General features: G+C 43.0%; 1 long non-coding RNA gene across 2 annotated transcripts in view; it reads right to left on the bottom strand.

Annotated features, from left to right (window-relative positions):
• Positions 1-27,594, bottom strand: part of LOC103160057 — a 127,684-nt gene that overhangs the window by 68,893 nt on the left and 31,197 nt on the right. For both annotated transcript variants that reach the window (XR_004768188.1, XR_004768189.1), the window contains exon 5: positions 20,083-20,176. This is a non-coding gene — a long non-coding RNA (uncharacterized LOC103160057). The remainder of the gene's footprint in view (positions 1-20,082; positions 20,177-27,594) is intronic.

The following is a 27,594-nucleotide window of genomic DNA, read 5'->3' as shown; positions in this document are numbered from 1 at the left end:
AACCGGGGTCTTTCTCCTGTCAGGAGAACGAAGCAGGGAAGCATGGCTGCACCGGACCTGGCAGTTTCACACATCACTTCCCCTGGAGGGCCACATCCCATGACCGTGCCTAACTTCTGAAAAGTCAGAAAGATGTGGTCTGGCTCCGGTTCCAAGAAGAGAGGGATGAACGGCCCAGAACTGGCTGATGTCTGCCTCTGTGATTACAACTGGAGCTTTTGCCAAAGTATGTTTCTGACAGGAAAACTCTTCTGTAAACAAACATTAGAAATACTGAGTTATGGATGCAGTAGAAGGAAAGTTTCCCCCTATCCTCCGGGGAGGGTGGGGAGCACAGAAAGGATGGACTGACGGGCAAGTTCCCTCTGCTCCTGGGGGGAAAGGATGAAGTGATGGGACATGTTTGTTTGTTCTTAAGCACCTCCTTCCCTTGCCATTCTCCATTCCACAGGTGCCTGTCACCCTGGCAAACACTCCGGAGAGTCTCTCCTAGTTTCCATTTCTCAGTCATTACTAACAATGCTACTATTTTCTGAGTGGTGAGACAACGAATTTATAGTCTGTTAAGTATTTATACATAAGCTCACAGAATATTAGTATTCATTGAATATTTATTGCACACCAGAGCTAGTCCCTGAATTCTATTTTACTCTTTCATAAGAAGGAAGTCATAGCGTTGTGCTCACGGACCTCCTGGAAGGTTAGAATTAGAATGGGCCTGTGAAGTGCCTAGCACCTTGCCTAACATTAGTAATTTCCTGGATAAATACTGGCTATTAGGTCCCTAATGGGTTTGTTCTCACTCAGTGAGGGGGAAAAAGCTGAAGCCGCCCTTCCCACTTACCCCAGGGAACTTACACTTCTCAAGGTCATCACGGCAGTTGTCCTGAATTGAATGTTGACTTAGGCCCCTAATGTTAATACTCGGGAAGTACTTGCTGAAAATGTAAATTCCCCGGCAACCGCAGGCAGAATCCTCTATTCAATCAGTCTGCAGTAAGCAAGGCTGCCACATTGAACAACACCAGGGGGCACCATTCACATGGTATTGCATGTAAATGGAGCTTCCTGGAGTTTTGCTAATTTGTGGATCAAAATCAAAATGCAGGAAGTGGCACTTTCAACAAACATTCAGGTGATAGAGACAATCTGGTCTCTCAGAAAGATTGTTTTAGAAAGACTGTTTAAGGGAAGGCAACCCAGGGAACTTGATGACCCAGAGACTACTCCAGTGTCTTAAAGATGTGCTAAGATATCGAAGAAAAACATCTCTAAAACTTGGTCACACCCTGGATCAGATCTCAACACAGAGGAAAGAAAATCACTTCATGCCAGCAGTATGAAGGTACATGGCCTGTACCTGCAATTTTCTTTCAAAAGCTTCATCAGGCCCTTCAGACCTCCTCGCATTAATCCTGGGGACAGATCTCTGAGACAGGTGGCAGGCACCAGCTTTTTCATTATAGGTAGCTTGAGGCAAGTGCGGGGTCACTGGCCCCAGAAGAGTCTGTCTGTATCCTGGATGGGGCTCCTGCATTTCCCCCAATTTCCGTCCAAGATATTCAGACTCTGTTTTCTGTTGGGAAAGTAGGTCTTCCTGCTTTTCAAAGAAGAAAACTTGCTGGAAAAGAGATCCAGTACCTTCAAAAGGTGAATGTTGAATTCTAAATGTCTCAAAGGGGAAAGGAAGTGAACAGTGCCTGCTAACGCCAGTTATTACTGGATTCTTTACTTAGATTATCTCTTATTGTTTGCAATAATAAAGAGAAATAGTGAGAGATAGCACCATTTTTATAACTTTCAAAGAAAGTTACATTGTTACAATAACTAGATAGTAAACATTACAGATAGACTATCCTAACCTCAAGTTTGATTCCAAAATCCATGCTTTTCAGTCTCTTTGCACTTGGGGAATATAAACACAAAACAGGTATCCAAGAGACTTCTGCATAATGACAGATCTGATGGCATTAGCATTTTTTGAGTGCTTGGCTAACAGCATATTGAATCATACACTTCTGGTAGAGACATTAGTTCTATAATGTAGATTGCCATACTATTAGCTGGCTTCAGCTTTATATTGTAGAGGTGAGGACACCTGAGACCTAGAGAAGTTGAAAACCTTGCCAGCAGGAGAGAGTTGAGTGTCACCTCTGTAACAGAGGAGGGACTTGGCTCATTCTATAAGCCCCAAGAAACAGATAATCTAAGACAAACACTCAAAGACCACTGAGAGGTTCAGATAATGATATGGACTTGTTTTGATTTCTATTTTGTTTGAGACAGGCTCTTGTAGTCCAGGCTGGCTTTAAATTCTAAAGGTGGCAGAAAGTAAGCTTGAATTTAGGATCCTCCTGTCTGCTCTGTCTCCTAAAGCTGGGATTAGGGACAAACTTATCTGGTGTCTTCTACTGTTTGACACACATTAGATCCTTAACATAATGTATGAATGATGGATAGACACTGGACAATCAGAGCAGATGTGGATTCCCAGAGCTGACCAGCTGAAGATGACATTAGTTTCCCTTTCTCATTAGACGGACATCGTTTCAGAGCTAACGATGTTCCTGGGGCCTTTCATCCACCTGTTAAAGCACACATCCCATTGCACACTTGGTCATACATTATCTTTTCCTTCGTTAGCAACTCCGTGTCAAAACCTCTTCCATACTGATCTATTCTTACTCTGGAAACTGTACTGCAAGGACCAGCATTCATTTCCAAAACCCTTGGCTCCTGTGTGCCAATTCATTTCATGATCATCCATGGGCTTTGGCCTGCCTATCTCCCTTGTCCATCTGTTTGGCCAGCAACGTGCCTGTTTGCGGGTGGTTAGATTCTTGGCATGGGATAGAATTTTCAAACAATGCAAGAGGTTTCAGTGGGCACTGCATCTGTGTTGTGGTGAGGCCTTCCCTGTGAAAACCAGGCAACATGTACCCTTGTGCACCCCATGGAAACATAGACATGGGTGCCCAAATCAATAGAAGGTCAAAGGAAAATAAAAATTTGTCCTTGACAGACATACTGGGTTGGGTAGTGGTAAGTTCCAGAGGAACATGGCCTATGACAGCAAAGAAGAACATGGTACTTAGAGGAAGCTCCGGGAACATGGGGGTGGATGAACATGCCTAATCAGCCTGAGAGTCACTCAGGGAAATAGAATGTATATACCTAGGAAACAAGTTTTCTGCACACTGTTATTTCAGACAACAGAAGGGGCAATGAACCACAATGGAAAGAATGCGGCTAAGCCCAGAACTCAAGAGACAGGCATGCCAATCAGTGGCAAGCAGGCAAATGGGCAGGATGTGGTAAGGGCCATGCCAAGGAAATGCAGCCTCTTTCATCTAAGATAAATGTAAACATTTTCTTTCCACTTATTTAGGAAAAAAGAAATGCTGGTAATGTGGGCACTGGGAAAGGGAAACTGTGTCCTGGGGGGCACAGCTCCTTCCAAGAATAGTGCCAATACCTATACACACCACATTCTCACATGAGTGTGTGCACACACAACACACAGAAGGCTATATTGTTTGTAGTGGACAATGCACATACAATTCTAAGGAGGGAATGAGCCAATTATATGGCCTCCAAAAAATTGGTATTTCAATGGGTTTTTTGTTGTGTTTTGTTTGTTTGTTTGTTTGTTTTTGGAATAAGCCAGGGAACTTCAGAGTGTGAAATCCCCTGTCTGAAAGCACACTGGCCTTTAGGACGCCTCACAAATCCACAAACTAATTCAACCTTCCCAAGCAAGTATTGTGGGAGTCAATAGAATATGGGTGGAAAAGATGGTAAGTGAAAACCATAAAATTCTTTGAAAATAAAGACAGGAAAAAAGAAACAGGAATAAAATAACTAGCAGCCAGAGGGAGAAGCAGGAGCAACAGAAATTGGGGGTCAAGCTGAGTGACATGGCTCAGTGGGGAAAGACACTTGTTGCCAAGCCTGACAGACAACTTGAGTTCAAACCTTGGGACCCACGTGGTAGAAAGGGTCAGCTCCCATGAATCAGCCATCTGATCTCCACTTGTGTGCCATCACACACACACACAGAGAGAGAGAGAGAGAGAGAGAGAGAGAGAGAGAGAGAGAGAGAGAGGAGAGAGAGAAACTAAATAAATAAATATTTTTAAATGAAATTTAAGGTGACTCTTAGCTATATAGCAAGTTTGATACTAGCCTGAGCTACGTAAGAACCTGTCTCAAAGAAAGAAAGAAAGAAAGAAAGAAAGAAAGAAAGAAAGAAAGAGAGGAAGAGAGAAAGAGAGGAAGAAGAGGAGAGGGGAGGGGTAGGGAGGGCAGGGGAAGGGAAGGGAGAGTCCCTATTTTCACAGTGCTTTATTCTTCAAAGGGACACAGTCCAACAATTATACTAAGTGAGTTCACAAATGAATTGTATAGTTTTAAGAAGTGGAAAGTCAGGACACAGGAGGCCATCTTAAACAGCCTGCCAAGAAGTTCCTGCCAATGGAAGACAGGTGGAAAGTCTTTTTCAGGGAAGAGCTGGCAGTGTGGCCGGAGCTCAGTAGGCAGCCCAGGAGTGGAAGCAGCAAGCTGTGGGGATGAGGACAGGGCTCAGCCGGCCACAGTGACAAACTTGGATTTTCATTACCAGCTTGCATAGGAAGCCACTGAAGGGTGTTCTCAAAGTGCACAGTTTTGAAAGATGATGCTGTCTGTTCTGTAAAAAATAAATTGTGGGTGGGCAAAAGTGGAAACAAAGAGACTTGTTAGAAATTATTGCCACAGCCCAGGGAAAGTCGGTCATGCACAGACAGAAATAGTCACTTAGAATATATTTTTGAAGAAATATGTTTTGTATCCTTAACCATCATGCCAAATTTTTCACCTATTACACATTATTTCATATTCTTTCTCATGCTTTTCTTTTTACCTTCCCATCTGAGATCATGATCACCATAACTTATTTACAGAATTCCATATGGAATTCTTAATTCTTTGGTTGACATTTATATGTCTCTGTTATTTCTGGGCGCTACAGGTTGTTCTTAGGTAGACAAGAAGTACTAAGAGTTTGTTCTCAGAATGTAGTCACAGGCGATGACAATCTTGTCAAGTAGTTCATAAGGACATTATTTCTTCCTTTTAACAGATGAGCAAAGGGAGGCTGGGGGTAGGCTTGTCCAAGGTCATTGTCAAAGAACAAGCCTGGAGCACAGACATGTTGTCCTAAATCAATCCGCCCTTAACCCTAAATCCATGTTCAGTGTGTCCTAGACAGCAGGTGCTCCTGTAAAATGGGTGACCAACACTTCCCGGAGTGTCAGGACACCTAACTGTCTCAGACATTTAATATACTGACTCAGCTATCTGCATAGTTAATATGTCTTTTGCCAAGCCGAAATGAACTTTAGGTTTATTACCCTGTGTAAATTTTACCGAGAAACAAGGACTAGTTAGGAAAGAGGAAGGCTTAAGGTTTTTTTGTTTGGTTGGTTGGTTTTTGTTTTGTTTTGTTGTTTTTTTTGTTTTGTTTTGTTTGCATTTGGATGAGTTGGTCATGATTCAATTTAGGAAATACTTTAGGAGCTAGAGAAGTGGCTCAGCAGTTAAGAGTGAGTACTGCTCTTGCAGGGGACCTCAAGTCAGTTCCCAGCACCCACTTTAAACAGCTCAAAACCACCTATAGCTCCAGCTCCAAAGGTATCCAGTGCTCTCCTCTGGCCTCTGTGGGGCACCTGCATTCATTCATGTGCACATACCCATCCCCATGCACAGATAATTAAAATACACAAGCAAACAAAACACTTTAGAGCCTGGAGAGATGTCGTAGTGGTTAAAAAACACTGGATGATCTTCCACGGGATCCGGGTTCAATTCCCAGCACCCACACTGTGGCTCACAACCATCTGTAACTTCAGTCCCAGAGGATCCAACATTCCTTCTTCTGGCCTCTTTGGGCATTGACTGCACATCGACAATGAAATTGCAGAGATGAGATGGACAAAACGAAAGTATAAGAGCATAAAACACATGTTCCATCAGAGTGGTCAGGAGGACACTAGGCATTCTCAATGTTAAAGTTCTGGGATTAAGAAGGCAAGCAAGGTGAACTGTCTCTGCTCTCATGGGGCTTCTACCTAGCCTTCTCTCAAAACTGCCCTTGCTTAACAGCTGGATGCTTCCTGTACTTCTCAGTGATTAGTGATACATTCTCATACCTCCTGAACACTGAGTATGTGTGCAGGAACACATTTCTGTCTGTCCTTGACTGGGCATGCAATGTGACCACATCCCTCAACTCCTGGGACTTACCTACCATGATAGACTGTAATCTGAAATTGTGAGCCAAACAAACAAACAAGAACAAAAAATAAAAATAAAACCCCCACTCACTGGATATTTACTGTGGTGGTTTAAATAAGAATGCTCCCTGCCCCCATAGGCTCCTATATTTAAATGCTTGGTCACTAGGGAGTGGTACTACTTGACAGGGATTAGGAGGTGTGGCTTTATTGGAGAAAGTATATCACTAGGGGTGGGTTTTGGGGTATCAAATGCTCAAGCCAGGTGTAGTCTCTCCTCTTCCTACTGCCTGAGGATCCACATGTAGAACTCTTGGCTACCAAACCTGCTTGCCTGCATGCCACCATGCTCCCGCCATGATGACAATGAACTAAAACTTTGAAACTGTAAGGCAGCCCCAATTAAATGTTTTCCTTTATAAGAGTTGCCGTGGTCCTGGTGTCTCTTTACAGAAATAATACACTGACTAAGATACTTACTAAGATTAGCATATTTTATACTCTCAATAACCCTGTGAAAAAGGTGGCATTTCTATTGAAGGAACCGGCTTCCCTTTTGGCAGCCATAATGGTTAAACATGTGCCTTTATGACCTTGTCCTAGAAACCAGAAAGTCAGATGCCTGTCTCGTGACAAGGAACCAATCAGAAGTTAGCTGGTGGCGCTATGCTTTACGACCCTGGGTGTGCTTTACGGACAAGCGCACGACAATGACGTAGAGAGCATAGCAACCACCCTGGGAGGGCCTATGAGCCATAACAACCAGTTGACCAATCAACACAGGGCAAGCCCTCCAAGCCTGGAGGCACACCAATCCTGAGCCTGTGCGTACCCCTAGACACTCCCCTTACGCTGCCCTATAAGATCTTTTGGGAGCCCGTTGGAGCCGTCTTTTTCTAGCCGTCTGCCATGGCGGGTGGGTGAAAGACCCGAGCTAACATGGGGTTAGTTCGTTAAATTACAATAAAGCCTCGTGCAGTTTGCAGCAAGCTCTCGAATCCGCCTGGTGATTGGGGTGACCGCGAACCTGGCCTGAGACCCCGGATACTTGAGTTTTCGGGGGTCTAACATTTTGGGGGCTCGTCCGCGATTTGCGACCACCCTTCACCTGAGTGGATTCGATCTTGGAGGTAAGATGATTAGAGCTCGCAATTTATATATGTTCAATGTTCTATGTTTCTTGTTTTGTCTCTTGCTGTTTTGTTTGGTGCCATGATTTGTATTTGATCTGCGCAGAATTTGTATTTGTAATTCGGACTTCTGGGGAAGACCCTGAAGTCCTGCCCTGGATGAAAGTCCGAGGGTTGCTTGATTTGATCTGCGCAGAATTTGTAATTTGTATTTGATCTGCGCAGAATTTGTAATTGAACCATAGGGTAAGCAGACTTGCGAGAACCTTGGTTCCACCCTGGATGAAAGTCCAAGGTTTGGTTGTAATTTTGGTTTGGGGCACCATTTCTTTGCCGCGGTTTGTCCTGTCTAATGTTTGTGCTGTCTAATGTGCTGTCATTTGTGTTATGTGTTTCTTAAGCATCTCTTTCTGTCCCACATTGCCCATGCACGTGGCATGCATGGGTCAGGGGGTCAGAGGTCTTTTCTTCTCTGAGCACATGGCGCCACCTCAACTGTGATCGGCAGATGCGCCGGAGGACAGACTGCCACTCTGAGGACACCCAGGACCCAAGAGGTATGGACGCGGGCCAAGGACACTTGGACCCGCCTCAGTTAGCCGCCAGGTTCTGCCGCCGTCTTCCCGGCGCCATTGCCTTATGAGCAGCGTGGGCGGATTGGGTTGGCGTCTATTCTTTCCTGTCTATTCAGGATCCACCACAACACCCCCTTTCTATTCCCACCTGAGGGTCTATGAGGCATGCCCAGTAGGGCTGTTTCTGCCCCAGCGGCTGTCTCGGGTGTTTCCCTGCTCTGAGGGAATATGGCTACAAGGCCACCATCTACTACTCATCTTTCTGTGCTCCACACACATGGTATGCAGGGGGGGCCGCAGGAGTCTTTCCCACCCCTGGATTGGCCAAGGGTCTGGGGTTACCAGCAGCACCCCCACCCCAGGTCTCTCTGCCTTGAGCACATGGAGCTTGAGCGTATAAACTTATCTGGCCTGATCCGGACATCTAAATGGCCTTAAAGTTATTAAGAACTATAAAAGGGACTTTGACAAAATTTTTATGTTAACTAAAAAATAAAAAAAAAATGTAAAAAACTTAAATAATAAAAAAAAATTGTCTAAAAATGTCTAAGAAAGTCAAAAAAATAAAATAAAAGGTTAAAGAGAGTTAAAACAAATGGTAAAAGTTATAGAGGGTTAAAATAAGTTATAGAAGGTCAGAGAAAAGTTGTCGAAGGTCAGAGAAAAGGTTGTTACAAATTAAAAAAATGTAAACTGTGCTATGGTTTCTCATGTCTACAAATAAATTTTAAAAATGGTAATATAAGTTAAAATTTTAACCATATTAAGCTGATTTTGTTTTTAAAAAAGTCCTGTTTATTTCTCAAGTAAATTATATATACTTGTTTTAAAATTGTTCTATTTCCTGGTATAAGCTTAAGCATGTTAAGCAAAGCAAGTTACGGCCATTTTGTAACTGGTCACATGATTTGACTGGTCGCCATTTTGCTAAAGTTAAAAAAATACTTAAGCCGCCATCTTGACTAAAGGTGACCCCATGGAAATTAGAGGTACCATCTTAGAGACAAGTTTTTCAGTTAAGATTTAAAATGTTAATGCTTCTATATATATTACAGAAAGACCTTAAGGGAATTTAAATTTCTTTTTAAAACCAGTTTTTCAAATGTTTGTTTTTATTAAAGTTTGTACTTAAAGAGCTTCAATTTAGAATTATTTTTAAGCAAAACCTGACAATGTAAAGTTCTTGTTTTATGATGTTTTTAGAAGTTAAGTTTAAGATGTTGGTAACACACACCTTTAAGCTTAAGGTATTGGTGGCACACACCTTTAAGCTCAGGGTGTTGATGGCACACGACTTTAAGTTGAGGGCGTTGGTGGCATACGCCTTTAATCCCACCACTCGGGAGTAAGAGGTAGATGGATCTTTATGAGTTCAAGGCCTGCCTGGTCCGGCAGATCGAATTCCAGGACAGGCTCCAAAGTCACAGAAAAACCCTGCCTCAGAAAAAAGTTAAGCTACTGTTTAAGGAATATAAGGTAGCTCTATACAGTTTTAAGTTCAGCTGTGCTGTTTCAAACATTTTACTAAGTTAAAACCAGTTACAGTCAGACTAAATCATTTACAGAAATAAGACTTTAACTAGCCACCTGTATGCTTCTTGTATGCTTAAGGCAAGTAACTAAAACAGACCTCTAATGCTTCAGAGATCTTCAGAATATGGCATTTAAATTGTTATCTTTAAAGTTTATAATGTCAGACAGACTGCCAGATCCGGACAGTGACCCAAAGTCTCCAAAGAAGATTACGAGGCACCTCAGTTCCTGCACCTGGACCAGTGAGCGAGATGCTCAGATGTGAAACCTGCCGCCTGCCAGAACCTGGCCGAGAATGTGGACAAAGCTGCTGGACACTGGAAAATTGATTGTACCCCTTTGCCTAGACAAAACAAGGTCAGTCTTTTCCATGTCCCTCTTCCACAGAGAGAAAAAAAACTCTCACAGTATAGGCCTGGCGAAGATTGCTGGTCTTTGAGACACCTGCCTCCAGCGGTAATGGAGAAACTTGGGTGTGGCTAACTGTATATAGACTGGCTTCTGTCACTTTTTAATAGATTCGGACAAAATATACCCTTCTCAGATCTCTGAAATATTACTGGTTGTCAGCTTGACAGCATCAGGCAGTCAGGTCCACTATAGACTAGTCAGTATGTTAGCTGATAAAATAGTAACTATCTACTGTTCAGGCACAAGCTCAAGGTTTTTAAGTTTATTTTGGTTGTCATCTAAGTACAAACTTAAAGGGCTTTTCATCAGGCCAAAGGCACCTCTGTCCAATCCATACCTGGCTCTCTGGACAGAAGAGAAATGTACATGCTTATAGCCCAAATCTGTAGATTTTGCTAAATATGTTCCTGCTGTTTAAACAGATATCCAAATATCTGCTTTTTCTACACTGTGGGCTTCAGAAAATAAGTTTTAACCTCTGTTCCTAGTTTAAACATGTCTTAAACAGGTTTCTGCTTCTGGCTGACATCTGAGTATCAGTTGCTGACTACAGGCTGTTCTAAGTAGACTGCGAGCCCTAAACTTGCTGTGGATGTGAACCAGTTCAGCTGATATGGACACCCCCTGTCTCTGCAACAGTGTCTGCTAACCAGAAGCCCCTGATGAATTCCCCATTGCCTAAATTCCTTTTTGCTTTTGACTAGCATTTCAACCTTCTGGGGTCCCTAACTTCGTCCCAAAGTCAGCAGGAAGCAGTTTGGAAAAGAATTTCGCCGTCCATTTTCCCTGGTTAAAATGCTAAGTCAAAAGGAACTCCCTTACATGGGGATGCCAATATCTATCACTCCCTGATGGGGATGCTAGAGAGACAGCAATTCCATGATTGGAATTTCCAGAAAAGAAAATGGGGGAATGAAGGAACCGGCTTCCCTTTTGGCAGCCATAATGGTTAAACATGTGCCTTTATGACCTTGTCCTAGAAACCAGAAAGTCAGATGCCTGTCTCGTGACAAGGAACCAATCAGAAGTTAGCTGGTGGCGCTATGCTTTACGACCCTGGGTGTGCTTTACGGACAAGCGCACGACAATGACGTAGAGAGCATAGCAACCACCCTGGGAGGGCCTATGAGCCATAACAACCAGTTGACCAATCAACACAGGGCAAGCCCTCCAAGCCTGGAGGCACACCAATCCTGAGCCTGTGCGTACCCCTAGACACTCCCCTTACGCTGCCCTATAAGATCTTTTGGGAGCCCGTTGGAGCCGTCTTTTTCTAGCCGTCTGCCATGGCGGGTGGGTGAAAGACCCGAGCTAACATGGGGTTAGTTCGTTAAATTACAATAAAGCCTCGTGCAGTTTGCAGCAAGCTCTCGAATCCGCCTGGTGATTGGGGTGACCGCGAACCTGGCCTGAGACCCCGGATACTTGAGTTTTCGGGGGTCTAACACTATCAGCTCCATTTTCCAAATAAAACCATAGGTATAAGAAGAGTCCTCTGTGGCTGTTAGTTTGGAGCCAGCAGCCTGGTCACTAAGATCACATGCTCATTCTTTAGGCAGGGGATAACCCCAGATTTTTCCAATGAAGTTGTTACAGTTCTAGGAATTTGTCCGGGTACGGGGGAGACTATAACATTACAGGTACAAAGGCAGATCAGAAGCTTGGAAAACCTGAGTTTTATCAGCTTCACAGTAAATCTGCTTTTGGCTTCGAGGTAATATCACACGTATTCAGTACTGTAAACGTGAGCTTGACTGTTTAGACAAAGACTGTCCCCACTGAAAGACTTGAAGGAGGCTGAGGGAAAAGAAGAGGAAAAGAACCACTCCCATCTCTCACTATGGAACTGTAAGTGGATTTTCTGCTGTTCCATGTCAAGTCAGTGAGTGATCATAGGCTCTCTTCCTGTGTGCCTTGCTAATCTGCAGGGTGTGTGTGTGTGTGTGTGTGTGTGTGTGTGTACACGCATTCATTCATGTGTGATTCTCAGGGATAGGCATCCAGCACTATATAAATGCAAAAAGATATTAATAAAACAGTAACAAGCAAGGACCAGAGAGACAGCTCAGAGGGTAAAGGTACTTGCTGCCAAGCCTGACAGCATGAGCTTGATCCACAGGACCTAAATGCCCTCTGACCACCACACTTCACAGCTGCACACCAGCACACTCATGCACATGTGCACACACACACACACACACACACACACACACACACACACACACACACGCGCGCGCGCGCGTGCGCGTGCGCGCGCGATATTCAATGCTTCCCAATGGCTGACATTGCTCTAAGTGAGCATCATCCTTATTTCACAGACAAGAAACAGAATAATAAAGTAATGAAGCTTGGATGTGAATTCAGGTGTGTTTATTATTTCCCCAGTGCTAGGAACCAAATATCAAACTCTGCTTGTGGCAGGCAATGTTCTACTAAGCGTCATCCAATCCTCTGCCATCATTTTTTTAAAACTATTTTAAGACAAGGAAGGTCTAATTAGGTTGTTAAGCCAGGACTCAAATTCCTTTGGTAGCTTAGGCAGGCCTTGTACTTGTGGGGCCCAGGGCAACTTGGTACACAACATGGCTCCCATGCCAAGGTACACAACTTGGTACACAACATGGCTCCCATGCCAAGGCTCGGTAGAGACTAACCAGAAAGTAGGACTGAAGTTTCAGTTTACTCTTGGGCAACACCTGACTCCAGGAGAAACTCCACAATTGGGACCACTGGGGCACCACCCAGGAACAGACCAAACAAGGAGAAAGTACCTAAAGTTCCCAAGGAAATTCCTAACCTTCCAACCATTGTAGACAGGATCACCTGATGTCCCTTAGCCTAAACACATACTCATCCCCTTTCATCAAGACACCCCTAGACAAATGTCAGTCAATCAGGGTCTTGAACCCTGAAAATCCCCTCACCCACAACCTCTGCTATGACAAAAACCCTACCCTGCCCTGGGCTGGGCACTCTCTGCTCTCAACCTATGCGTTGGACACATGGAGAGTCCAAGCTTTAGCTTGAATAAAGGCTCTTTGCTTTTACATAAGGGATTGGTCTCATTGTTGGTCTTTGGGGGAACTCTGTGATCTGGGCATAACAGTACTTACTGTCCATCTGCCTCAGCTTCCCCGAGTTGCTGGAACTACAAGCCTGGTCAGTGAGTCTGGCTCAGATGTACTCATTTGTGGCTGGTACAGAATTCATTTTGTAGACCAGGCTGACTCAAAAGCCTGCCTGCCTGCCTCTGCTTCCACAGAGCTAGTGCTAGGATCAGAAGTGTACCTGGCCTTATCTCATGAGCCATACTCTTAACTGCTCTACTATTCTACTGCTTTTGGAATGCTGAAGTTGGAAATAAGAACTAAGTGGAGAGTCCAAGCATCCAAATGCCTCAAAATGCCATTTCTTCCCTTCCACCGGGGTTCCTTAGCATACAGCTTTCCACAGTTTTCCAACTCACCGCTCTGGCAGCAATGAGCCACTCATCTCTTTGTTTAGATCATGGATTTCTTGACAAGAACCTTAAAAATAATTGAGGAATCAATAACTAATAAGTAAATACACATAGGGTCTGGTCAAGTGGTCTGTAGACCCCCTGGCAAGCAATTCATCCACTGTAGGTTTGAGATAAAACTTAATCATGAAAATGGGATTTCAAAAGTAGAGGGAGAAAGAGGAAGACATGTCAAGTGGGGGTGATTGAGAATAATTGTGGCATAACTGTATTTGATTCCTGTTGCCACAGACATGATTTAAGACAACACAAATTTGTTTTCTCAAATCTGTGCCATCAAGATGCCAGCAAGTCCATGCTCATCCCAACGGGTTCCAGACAGGATCTGCTCTCTTGTCTTTCGAAGCTTTTCAGGCTGTCTGCACTCTTTGGCTTGTGGCTCCTTCTTGTTTTCCCTGTTTTATCTCCTTCTCTAACACTCCGGCCCCTCTATAACTATTGTTATCATTATCACTATTATTATATTACTGAACACACCCAAAGAATCTGAGATGGTTTTCCCACCTCAAGATCTTTAATTGTTTCTGCAGTGTCTTTTTTATGTAAGATATCTGAGGGACACCATGTCTTTGGAAAGCCCCTCCCAACTACACCAAAGGGAATTAGGAAAGAGACAGTCAAGACTATGGAGCTTCTGGCCCATGAAGGTAAAGCCTGAGTAAACAGAGGGTCCAGGGCTCTTCCCAGGCCAAGGTGTTTGGGCTTGTTTAGTAGATAAGAGGACAATTGTACAGTGTGGAGAGTGGAAAAGCCATTAAGAAAAGTCATGTATCTGATGACCGCCATTTAGTTCAGTGGAGAGCAACCTTTTTCAACTGGACAATAGTAGCTTGACAGTGTGTAGAGCTTTGTTTTCATATGCTGTCAGCCTTCCATACATGATCACCTGTGTCACTAACTGGGGTGGAGCAGAAGCCCCGCCAGTCACCAGCAGGGGTAGTACAGCACAGTGGGCAAGCATGAGGGACCTTAGACAGTGAAGTCATAATTCAATTGACTGTTTACTACATGACTTTGACACCTACCCCCACCCTCTGAATTTCATTTCCCTTTTCTCTAAAATGATGCTGGTAATGTTTGTACCTCAAAGGCTTTGGTGAGTGTTAAAAAAAGAAAGTTCTTGTCCAGCCATCAACCAAAAGGAATTATTTTCCTCAGAAGCCCCTTTTGGGTGGCATGGACACCATACTTGAAGCCATCACACAAGAGGACTGGCACACTACCTGAGGCTAAAAGAAGTGATTAAAGGTAGGCTCCAGAATGGTCTAATACGTGCACTTTATCCTTGCTTTCCAACCAGAAAACATTAAATGTCTGTGTTAAAGCTATGCTGGCAAATTCCAACTCTCTGCTGTCCTTCGTATAATTTCCTATCAACCTTCGTTATCCTCCGAAGTCTGATTGTGATCCGATGGTTTGTATTGTACACGAAAAACCAAACACAATCAATGTGCTCTTTCGGTCAGTCTGCGTGGACAGGTTGGTGAACTTCTGTGGCTAAGGGAGCCCTGGCCAAGAGGTCTGGATTAACCTTCACTTTGTGCCCATTTCCAGGAAGAATAAGCAAACGGCAGCGGCCGCCCGGTGTCTGGCATCCAGAGACTTCCCGGCCGGACCTTATGGAGAAAAGGCCAACACTGAGAAAGCGGCAGCCAAAGGAACACACAGAACCTGGCTCCACCGCGGCAGCCATTGGCGACGATCGGTGCGTGCAGGTCCAGCCGCCCTGTGCTCCGTCACGCACACGACAATGAAATTCAAAGAGAAGGCTGTGAAGCAATCCTTCCCGCTCCTGAAAATCACCGTGCTCTGCTGGAAACGATGCTAAACCCTTTGCAGCACACCCGGCCGCATTCATCAGAGAGGCAGCTGAGCCAATTGAGGCCGTATTCACAGGTGACTGTGCTGTCCGCCTGCCTTCCCAGAGATGCACAAAACCAAACCGACTGGCAGCGAGCTGGCGTCGCAGGTCCACGCGGGACAGCGCCAGGCCAGGCGTTCTGTGACAGAGCAGGTTGGCCGCCCAGCCTCCCAATTCACCGGCTCCTCTGGCGGCGCAAAGCACAGTTAAGAGGAATAAAAGGAGATCTCAAGCAGAAAAGGAGATTACAAATCGGGATGATTCAACAACAATAACCGAAAAAATAAACCCTGGCAGGCACCGCGCTGGGGCCTGGTGAATGCCAGGCTCGCCCCATTCGGCTCCCGCTCCCACCAGTGGCAAAGCGAATTACCTAGTTCCCTAAATTCTATGGGCTCTGACCGCAGCAGATTTAGTATAGCAAGTTGCATTTCAATGTGAAAAGCTGTTGCTGGCTGAGCCAGGCTGGCAGGCCTGAAAACACCCTTTACTTACAAAAAAAAAAAAAAAAGCATGTTTGGAAAATGCAGCTGTTTCACTGCTAGGTTATACTACATTGTAATGGGCAGGAAGAAAAAAAAAAAACCCAAAATACCAATAAATTTGATCCATCTACCCCATTCAACATGTCCACCTGTCTCTTCATAATCTTTCAGCTCTTTATAAATATCATAGAGATTAAAGGAAAAAAAATTTATCTGTTACTATTCTATTAACCTTAAAGATATCTTTAAAAATAATGCTAAAAATATTTTTTAAAAGTCAAGATCAGAATTAATGGATGGGCTCAGATTGTATGTCGAGTAATGTGAGTTATTTCCCATCTCTAGACAGTTACCTTTTTCCCCCCATTTAGCCTGTTTTTTACAGTTCAATAAATATTTTTCCAAGCCCCACTTGCCAAACAAAAGAGTTTAGCTTCAGTGTTTCTCCTCTGACAAATACCCTTATGGTCTCAACACATGTGAGAGCCATTGATAAACAAATTAAAATTCTGTCCCAGCACAGAGCTCAGCTGGCCCATTTTATCTTGCAGTATGGGTTTGTAAAGGTCTGGGTGTCTGTCATCCTCCCCTAACCTTGTCTTTGTCAAAGGGGTACAAAAGCCTGCCCGCTCCGGGCCCTTACGATACTGATTAGCGTGAGTGACAAAGTGAGGCTGCGAGTCCACTCGGCCTTTCATAATAAATCTATCAAAGAGTAATAGAATTCCATCAATCCTGCATCATCCCCGAGGGTCGCCGGGCTGGGATGGAAAGTGTGTTCCGTTGGGATTGTACAACTGTTATTATTCAATTACGCTCTTTTCTTCCTAGTTAAAGACCATGATATCATTATCACTTAATGAATACATATAATTGGATCTGGACTCTGTTTGGCTGATGAATACCACTCACTATTCATTCAGTCTCAGCTCATCTTCTGACCATTTATTATAGACTTTTGGCTGAAAACCATGATGACAAAGGGAATTTGAAATTAGCTGCGATTTTATTCAATGCTCAGTTAGGCACAAAGACAAAATAAAATCTTGATGCTTAAATGAGTTGCGAATGGATTAAGAAGTTTTGCCTAACTCAGCAGTATCTGATTTACACATACTGAGTATACACACACCATCCACACACAAAACACACACACACACACACACACACACACACACACACACACACACACACAGGAGTAACAAAACTATCCTAACAATCAAACAACTCTTAGTAGTAGGTTTGATTTTAAACAACCTCATGGTGCTTTTAAGGGGAGATTTACTATTTTAGTTTCATTAAAGAGACATTATCTGTGAAGGTGCCCCCCCACCCCCTGCAAACACTCACACACACGCTAAAACCTTCACTTTCAACCTTATCCACCAAACACAATTTTATGATTAAATAACATTTAAATTTGACAAAGCAAAAGTGCTTCCACCATAGTCTATTTATTATACCCAATATAGAGTCCATCATTAAGTTTCATCATACAATGTGCCCCCAAAGGAAACTAGCCCTCCTATTCATATTGTTGGGAGTAAATGTAGCATACCTCCTTTGGATCACTGGTGAACAGGCTACCTCATTAATCCTAGTTAGTACATGCTGCCGGGCATGTGGAGCCGCCAAATCCAGATGCTCCCCACAGAGGCTCTCCAGGCAGTTAGGGAATCACGGAGTACCACCTCAAGCCTTCCATACATCACTTCAAATTAAATTTACATTAAGTGCTACTCCATCAGAGCTGAGAGAAGCTGACATCTTTGGAAAATGCAGATGATAATCCATTAAATCCTATTATATACATGTCTTCTAATTTTACTTAAGTCCATGCATACCAAAGTATGAGTTTGTGTTAAAAATTAAAGACCCTTTTACTAGAACCAAAGACTTTATGAACTGTTGACTTTGGGAGGTTTTATTACAGGGGCAGGCTAGTCTATCAAGCAAGTAGGCTCTTTCTGTACAAATTCTACTTAAATATTTCTTGTAAGGACTTGTATTGGGATTTGTTTTTAAGCCATCACTTTCCTCCTGTACCACCATCCCTTGGGCTCTCCAAATAACGTGGTCTTTTTCATCCTCTATGCATGGCCTTAGGAACGTCTGCATTAAATGTTATGAATGAGACGGTAGAACGTGCATTGTCTCTTTTTGCAATTAAGAAAATATTTGCTGGCAGCTTTCAAACTGGCAGCCAGAAGAAGAGGCTGTAAAATCACCACGGTGAAAAGCTAAGGTTTAATTAGCCCATTATCGCATATGTTAATCCCTTTATATTTTCATAGTCCTTAGTCACAGCTACTGTTACTTTGATGAGTCTCTGCTAATTTCATAGCAGTGATCTTACTGGGTTTGATCCTAAGCACGACAGTTTTTATATGAAGTGGCAGCATCCAGTGCTGACATTTCTGTGTGATTTGTTTTTGTACAGCTAAAGCTGGACACAATTCGAAATTGGAAAATATTCAGAAGAACATGAAAATAGATGATGGTTTGAATGGCTCTATGACATAGCTAGAAGACTTCTACCCAGAAATAACACATAGCACACACGTACACAGCATACAGCAACATACTCATTACACACATAGACTTCACACAAAAAAACATACACATATATACATACATAATTAATTTTAGTACTACTTTTCAGGCCCTTTACATTTTCATCAAAGTTGGGTTTTTCTATACTGGGTTTTTACACATTAAAGCAATTTCCGGACTGTGCCATTGTCTGTGTCTGTATTTCAGTAAAAGTGTTCTCTCTGAATAACGATCAGACCCTTTCACTCCAGCCCGAATCTTTTTACCTGTCACTTTCCTCAGGTAATACTCATTTCTTGGTTGGCTTCTCCTTGTGACATTAAATTATTCTACAGTTACTGGCTTAACAAAAATTTATTTGTTGCATAAACTCTTCAACATATACATTATTTTAATACTTATTTTATCATAACGAATGAAGTTCCCAAAAGATTAAGCACCATGGAATAAGAAGCACTTACATCAGATTTTTGTACACAGGAGGCCCCCTGTAAGTGGTCGAATTTGTTTTTGTGTGTTACAAAGAACTTTCCTGAAAGAGGTCAGGTTAATTTAGTGCAATTTTTACTTTAACAGCTTTAGACATTTGTTCACAATTTTTACCACCATGTTTGTTAAATACCACAACCTTTACCCTTTGAACGTAGGGTACCAGCTAACCACTCGTGTGTTTAGGACGAGAGAATGATGCCTATAGGAAAACCTAAATGCCAGTGGCGTCATTATTATCAGTCGCTGGCCAGTAAACCAAGGCCATTTGAAAACCAGTATGGAAAGTCTCACAGAGCAAGGTTCCAACTCCACCACAATCTACTGTCCTTGCCTCGACCATCCCCTTCTACAGTTTCCAAATCCCTGTTATGAAGCGTTGAATGGCAGATCACTGGTAACATGCACATGTCTGCATTTGGAGGACACTTTTCAGGAATCAGTTCTTCTCTTCTGCCATGTGGGTCCTGGGTATTGAACCCAACTGGCCAGGCTTGGCAACACCCACAACACCCTGGGGAGATGGCTCTGTCCTAACCCACAGAGCCATCTCCCCAGCCTTCTGACTTCCCTTCCTGTCCCATACCTTCCATCATGAAATCCTGTAGGCTATACTTACAACTACATTCCAGATACATCTTTTTTCCTTAACCTAATTTAAGCCCTCATTTTCTCTCACCTGTGTTTTTTATGCTATCCAAGCCTTCCATCTTAATGCCCCCCTTTTTCTTCAAAAGCAGACCTTTAAAAGAAACTCACATCTATAGAAAAGTAAAAGAGGGCTGGGTATGGTGACACATACTTATAATCCAGATAATTGGGAGTCTGTGGCAGGAGGATTGTGAGTTGGAGTCTCTCCTGGGCTAAATGATGAGTCACAAGCCAGTGGAGGCTACACAACATTGAAAGCCAACCCTGAACAACAACAAAGGCAGCACCCACCATCCAGCTTTTAGAAATGCAAATGCATTGTATTTGCTTCAGTCTTCTCTGTCTTTTGGGCACTAGACTCAAACTCAGGATCTCACATATGCTGGATACATACTTTACCCTTGTAGCTTTTTCCCCCAATGGAAAAAAAAACAGAAAACAAAGTCAGGGAAAGCACCAGGGCACATAACTATGGTATCAGTGCTTGGGAAGATAAAACAGGAAAATCTCAAATTAAGGCCATCCTGGACTATATAGCTAGAATTTGTCTGGGGAAAAAATTAAATAACATAAAAGAAAATGCAGATATTTATTTGACTCACAGTTTTGGAGGACAAAACTTTAAGATTGGGCAATCCCAGCTCATGGTCTTCTTAGAGGACCCCTGGTCTTCATCACATGCTGGTATGTGGCATCCTAGTGAGAGTGTACATCAAGGAAGAAATCACATGAGACAAGAAGCCAGAGACAAAGGCAACCTTACCCTCTGTCTAGCAACCCTTTCCTGAGATTTACACTGTATGACTAGCATTGATGTTTAAGGGCAATATCCTCCTCAGCTAAAAGCCCTGCATGAAATTGAGCATCTTAAAGCTTCCACCACCCTTTTCACAAGCAACTCTGGGTGAATAAAGAAAGCAAAGGAAAACTGAACATGGTGGCACATAACTAGAACTTGGAAGACTGAAAGATCTCCAGCTGAAGGACAGCCTGGGCTATACAGCAGAACTATCAAGAAAGAAAGAAAGAAGAAAGAGAGAGAGAGAGAGAGAGAGAGAGAGAGAGAGAGAGAGAGAGAGGAAGGAAGGAAGGAAGGAAGGAAGGAAGGAAGGAAGGAAGGAAGGAAGGAAGGAAGGAAGGAAGGAAGGAAGGAAGGAAGGATGCTTGGTTCCAGACTATTTGGTGTAACAGAACTATCAAAAGTCATGCTCCATGCCTCTGTTGTCGTTTAGTCTCTCTTACATTCAGTCAGAATCAGCTTTAGTTCAGCTGTTACTTCTTCACCACACCTTCCACAACTAGCCTGCTAAAGCAGCTCCACCCACACAGATTTCAGTGGTTCTCTAGCATGCCAGTCTATTCTGTTAACTGCATGAAAATATCATCTTCTTTGTTACTGTCTCCCACTGAAAAACAAACTTCATGGAAGCAGAGATGTGTTGACCTATTCAATTTCTACATCTTCAGAGCCTACAAAATACCTGGTATGTATTAGTACATAGTAATTATTTGTTGGCTGAATGAATAGATCAACAGAAAGGGGAGACTACTAATTAATTTCCATCATTTTTAAGCTGTTGGTAGACAAGGACAATCTGTCTGTTGTCATATCACCAAAATCTAAGCAAACTGTCCAGTGTATTCTCCCTCCCTCCCTCTCTCTCTCTCTCTCTCTCTCTCTCTCTCTCTCTCTCTCTCTCTCTCTCTGTGTGTGTGTGTGTGTCTGTCTGTCTGTGTGTGTCTGTGTACATGTATGTGAGTGTGCCTGTGATGGTTAGAGGACAAACTCAGAACTTGGTCTTCACCTTCCATCTTGCTTGAGAGAGCATCTGTGGTTGTTCACCCCGAGTATGCCAGGCTAGCTGGCCCAAGAACTGGAGAATCCTCTTGCCCCAGCTTCCCATCTCACCATAAGAGCAATGGGACAATTATAGAAACTATAGACACATGTACTGAGTCTAACTTTATATGGGTTCTAAGGATCTGAACTCAAGTCCTCAGATTTTCATGGCAAGTACTTTTACTTGAGCCATCTCTTCAGCTCAGTACATTTTTGAAAATTGGAAGACAAATGAGTAAGAGGTCATTGATGGTGTAGTGGTTGGCATTGCTGCCTTCCAAATGAGTAAGAGAGAACACATTCCCAAAGACTCTTTAGAAATAAAAGTCAATGATAAAAGTTCATAATAGATATGGTAGCTTGTAAACCCAACACTCAAGAGACTGAGGCAGGAGTTCAGGATCAGCCTGAGCTACATATTGAGACACTTCTAAAAAAATCCTCCCCACCTGAAACAGAAGTTCAGCCCCAACACTCGGGACATGGAAATAGGAAGATCAGAGTCATCCTCAGCCACACAAGTTCAAGACCAGCATAGGATACAGGCCGACAGTGTTTTAAAAAACAAACAAACCCAATGATTTCAAAGTCTAGAATCCTGGGAAAATAATTTGTATATTAGAGAAAAAAACAAATGCAAAAACCCAGCAACACTTTTATAGATACTAGATATAAAATGATGAAAGAAAGGAAGAACTTTAATTTTTATTTGGTTTTGTTTCAGAGGTTTCTAATTTGGGGTGGATTTGGTGGGGAGGTTAGTTGTTTATTTGTTTAAAGATTTATTTATTTATTTATTTATTATGTACATTAGGTTTTTGTCTACATGTGTCTCTGTGTGAAGATGCCAGATTCCCTGGAACTGGAGTTACAGATAGTTGTGAACCACAAAGTGGGTATTGGGAATTGAACCCAGGTCCTTTGAAAGAGTGCTCTTAACCACTGAACCATCTCTCCAGTCTCTGGTTTTTATTTTTGATGTTGTTTGCTTTCACTTTTTCTCAGGGAATTTTTCATGTGTACATGTGTGTGGGTGTATATGAAGGCCTGTTGACAATCTCAGGTGTCATGCCACAGGCACCTCTCACCTTTTCTCTGAGGCAGGGCTCTTTATGGCTGGAACTTATCAAGTGGGCTAGGGTGGCTACCCAGCAGACATCAGAGGTCCTCCTGTCTGTCTGTGTACTGTTGGGGTTACAAGCACATCCTACCATGCCAAGAGAGCATCATATCCCTTGAGGCTAGAATTACAAGCAGCTATAATTGAACACAAAGTGCCCTTAACCACAAAACCATCTCTCCAGCCCCTTGTCTCAGTTTTCTGAGCCACAAAAAACATTCAGTCAGGCAGAGAACTGTGCCCTGATGAAGAGATTCACTGATGGGAGGGGCTGCATGAACTAAGTGGCCTTGAGACCCCATTTTCCTCTGAAACATTGAACCATTTGTAAATGGCTGCTAGGACAGTGCTGGCAACTAACATTTGCTTCACTTGTCCAATTAACAGATGAGGTTTCAGCATTTACCAGACTCTAAACCAGGTAAGGAAATGAGAGGACTGATTACGCATGGTCTGTGATCTTCAAAAACATCCAAAGCAGTTGAAGAAACATGACATAGAAACAGAAGAGGTTAAATAGCCCTGCAAACTGGGCCAGCCACAAAATCTGAGGGAGAAAACCAAAGTGATGAGACAGAGCCGCTCAGGGGTCAGAAAAGAGCCTATGGAGAAGCTGATGCAATCTTGGTGAGCAGGGCCTCAGAGAAAGGGAAGGAATCATATAGATACAAAAAAGAAGAATATGCGTTTACCTGGTTTAAATTTCTGGGAGGCAAAGGCAGCAGGAGCTCTGAGTTCAAAACCAGCCTGGTCTGCAGGGCGAGCTCCTGCCCAGCCAGGGCTACATAGTTCTGTCTCAAACAAAACAAACGAATAAAACAGAGGAGAATGTTCTGAAGATAGCTTGTGACATCCCCAACCACACATCCCCCCAGAAAAAGCTTGTATTTACAGTTATCAAGTGTAAATATTTTGCACACCCTCATCTTCAGTGGATGCACATAAAGGACAAATCTAGGCACTATCCAAATGAGACTTTCAGCAGACGTCCGTAGTAAAGGGCAAACAAGGCAGGTTTATGCCCCTGGAGAAAAAGGCACTTTGACCATTTTTGAGCAGGTAGCATTCCAAATGCCTCTGCAGTGAAAGAAGAGGCCTAAAATCAATCAGGTACCTAAGAAACACAAGCTGCCTCTAGGACAGAAGGCGTAAGTGAGCTCTCCAGAAGAGACTACCTCCTCTAGGAGCATGTCTTCAAGCACAGGACTGATTTACAGGTCAGTGTCACTTTAAGGCATCCACATAAAAATGTCTTGTGACAAACACGTACTGCTGCATGGGTATAATGCAACTGATAACATCATACGCATTTCTAAGTAGACTGAGAAGGCTAATATTTGCATATGAAAATAAAGGAGATTGGAGTATCACACTATATTTAAAATTGAATTGCCATTTCTCAGTGGGGTCCCTAAAACAAGCTCCCAAACCATGACATTGTTCCTTTTGAACAGAATACTGCTAGATTAAATTTATGCCCAGAAGTTATTTTTTTCTCACCTGCCTAAAAAAAAGAATTGTATAAATAGCACACGTATTCTGAAATTATGATGTTGAGTCACGACATTGTGGTACATAAAGATCAGCAGAACCAAGTGGCAATTACCAAATTTCCCTCAGAATATCAAGAAGGCGAAGCGACTGTTTCTTGCTGGAGGAGAGCCCAAATTAGCATGGGGTAAGGAACCAGGCCATTTCTTAGTGAGCTTGGGGGATGTTAAAGTGCTGCCTTCATATTTATTACTTCGTAGAGCAGTGGGGATCTTGCATGTCCGTGTGGCGCACAAAGACCAAACACACTTCCTTTCACCCTATATCTGTTGGAATTTATCCAGGAGCTTGCTGGATAAAAAAGTATCCTCTTTTAAAAAAAAAAAAAATTCAAGATTTATTTATTTTTATCTATGTACCACATGGATGCAGTATCTATAGAGGCCAGAAGAGGGTATCAGATCCTCTGGACTTGAAATTACAAATGCTTGTTAGCTACTATGTGGGTGCTAGGTACCGAGCCTGGGTCCTCTACAAGAACAGTAAGTGCTCTTAATTTCTGAGCTGTCTTTTTAGTCCATTTTCTAAAATTTTATGGATATTAGTATTTTGCCTGCATGCACGTAAGTGTACCATATGTGTGCCTAGTACCCTCAGAGGCTGGAAGAGGTCATCAGCTTCCTTGGACTGGAGTTATACATGGCCATTGGAGAGCTGGGAACTGAACTTCGGTCATTGACAAGATCAGGAAGTGGTCTTAACCACTTAGCTGTCTTTCCGTTTATGTCCTCTGTGAACACAGTATAAGCATTCTTTTGAACTCTCTGTCTGAAAACTCATTTAAGCCATTCTTGTTGGGGGTCATTACTGTAGGACTGGTAATGTTTGGAGGAGATATGTTGCCTTGGTTTATCACTTATCTTTTGTTTTTACACTGAGACATGAGTTAGGTCATTTTAAGGGATTTTTCTTCGGCCCTCTGTTTCTAATGTTCAGGAGGGATTGGGTTGCAGTAGGAATTGAGGTGTCATTTCCCATTTTGTTAGGTTTGTGTTTAGGGAACCATACTCTGTTCCCAGTCTTTCCCTGAGAGTAGAATACTTTTTTTTCATTTTCCAGGTATAAACCCACTATAAAAATACAGTAATAATTAATTATAAAATAATCACCTCTTAAGTACTCATTTTAGGGAGTAAAGGGACACTAACAGTATACTAAAATATCAGTAATCATGGGTATGAATAGGAATACAAAGAAGAAAAAGATAGTAAGACTATGATTAATATTAGGTTGACGACAAGAAAGTAAAAGACACACATAGTAGAAGGAAGTGTAGGGTGTGAGAGGGGAGGAAGCTTGGGTTAGACTGGAGAGGAGCTGTGATATCCGATATCCGATAACAGATTTCAGGTAACATAGATAACCCCTCAGGAGGCTGAGGCAGAGAAACCCTGCATACCAGGGCAGTCTATATGCTTTGAATGAAAGGTAGGGAGAGAAAAGGCAATTCGGGGCAAAAACAGAGAGGACGAAGATGACCTGAAAATTGACATTGGGTATTCAAGAAGGGATTGATGTAGTAGGTTAGGAGATCTGGGTAGTATTAACAAATGAAAACTGACTTCTCTGACTGCTGCGTTTCATCTGGAGTTCATCCATGTTCCTTTCCCAGCTCTGCTGCCAATCAATCCCCCACAACCTCTACCCCACCCCAAAACTGTGTACGTTTTAGACTGTGGCTGCTTTAGTTTGCTTTCTGTTATTGTGATCAAACACTCTGACCAAATGAAACTTGAGGGGGAAAGGGTTAATTCCATCTTACAAGTTAGAGACCCTTATTGAGGGGAGTCAGTGCAAGAACAGGAGCTTGAAGGAGAGACCAGTTGGTTCCCAGAGTCTTGATCTTTCTCACATAGCCCAGAGGTGGTACTGCTCACAAGGGGCTGGGCCCTCTCCACCAATCAACAGTCAAGAAAATGCTCCACTGACATGCCCACAGGCCTATAGATGGAGAAAATTCCTCAGCTGAAGCGCCCTCTTCCCAGGTGTGCCAAGTAGACAACCAAGATTAGACATTACAGTGAAATGAATTGAATATTAATTATATTGCACTATTGCATTAAGCCTTCTAGAAAAACTCATCAAAACCTCTTTTTAGAGACAGGGCTTCATGTAGTCCAGGCTGTCAGTCTCCACAGCTAAGGATGATGCCGAGATTATCAGTGTCTACCACCAGGCCACACCACTTCCTTTTGGATTTTGTTTGTTTTGGTTTGTTTTGGTTTGAGTCAGAGTTTCTCTGTGTAGCTTTGTAGACCAGGCTGGCCTCGAACTCAGGAGATCCACCTGCCTGTGCTGGGATTAAAGGCGTGCCGCACAGCTCTGTTTTTGTTTTTGATTGGTTTGTTGATTTATTCTGAGACAGCATCTCACACACCACAGGCTAGTCTCAAATTAGGATTGCCTCAAAATGTTCTTCCTGCCCCATCTCCTGAGTACTGGGATTACAGGCATACATCCCCAGGCCTAATTTATGTAGTTGTAAGGACTGAACCTAGAATTCCACACTTGCCAGCAAGCATTATAGTGTATCTGAACAAATTTCCAGCCCCTAAATCCTTGCCTTGACTAAGAGGCTAGTCCCAATATGGCCTCATCTCCTTCTGTTCTCTCCATGCCTGCATAGTAGTTTCTCACCTCTCTCAGAACCCCTGTACTTGTCTCTTTTGTCTGGAATCCCCTCTCCTCCTCTCTGCCCCCCCCCCCACCGCCCCCTGCTCCAGCTCTGTACTGTAGAATTCTTCCACAGAAGCCCTTCTGATCTGTTCAATAAACTCATTTGCTCAGGTTCATTGTCTCAAGACCACTTTTCATTGCTTGATTTCTTTTCTTTTTTTTTTTTTATAAAATTTACTTAACTTTATTTTATGTGCATTGGTATGAAGGTGTCAGATCCCTAGAACTGGAATTATGGGCAGTTGTAAGCTGCCATGTAGGGGCCGGGAATTGAACCCAGGTCCTCTAGCAGAGCAGCCAGTGCTCTTAAGCTCTGGGCCATCTCTCCAGCCCTGATTTCTTATTTTTTTTTAAATCTGTTTATAATCTATCTTACAATGGGAACTCCACTTGGACAGAAGTTGTTTATCTGGGCCAGCGAAGGGGCTCAGCGGGTAAAGCACTTGCCATCAAGCCTGACAACCTGCGCTCAGTCCCAGGAACCCACATAATGGAAAGCTAGAACCAATTCCTGAATGTTGTCTTTTGACCCCCCACATCCTCCAACCCAAAATAAGTAAATGTAAATTGTTTTTAAGAGAGGGTTTCTCTGTGTAACAAGCTCTGGCTGTCCTAGGACTCACTTTGCAGATCAGGTTGGCCTCGAACTCACAGAGATCCATCTGCCTCTGCTCCAAAGTGCTGGGATTAAAGACATGGGCTACTACCACTGGGCTAAATGTAATTTTTTCCATAAGTTTTTCCATCTTATTGGCTTTGATTGCTATCTCTGGCATCTTCAGTTGCCTCTGTCGTGAGTGTGCTCAAGTTTACACAAAGACTAAGAGTGTTTCGAATGAAATTCAGTCTCTCAGGGAAAGACTGCTGGGTACATTCTACTGATGTGAAGTCTCTCTAGCTAATCTGACTCTCCCCGTGTATACAGGA

This window comes from Cricetulus griseus, chromosome 2 (genome assembly GCF_003668045.3).
Source record: "Cricetulus griseus strain 17A/GY chromosome 2, alternate assembly CriGri-PICRH-1.0, whole genome shotgun sequence".
Classification (NCBI taxonomy): Eukaryota; Metazoa; Chordata; class Mammalia; order Rodentia; family Cricetidae; genus Cricetulus; species Cricetulus griseus.
The sequence above is the reverse complement of the archived record's forward strand: the minus strand, read 5'-3'. Positions and strand labels throughout refer to the sequence as shown.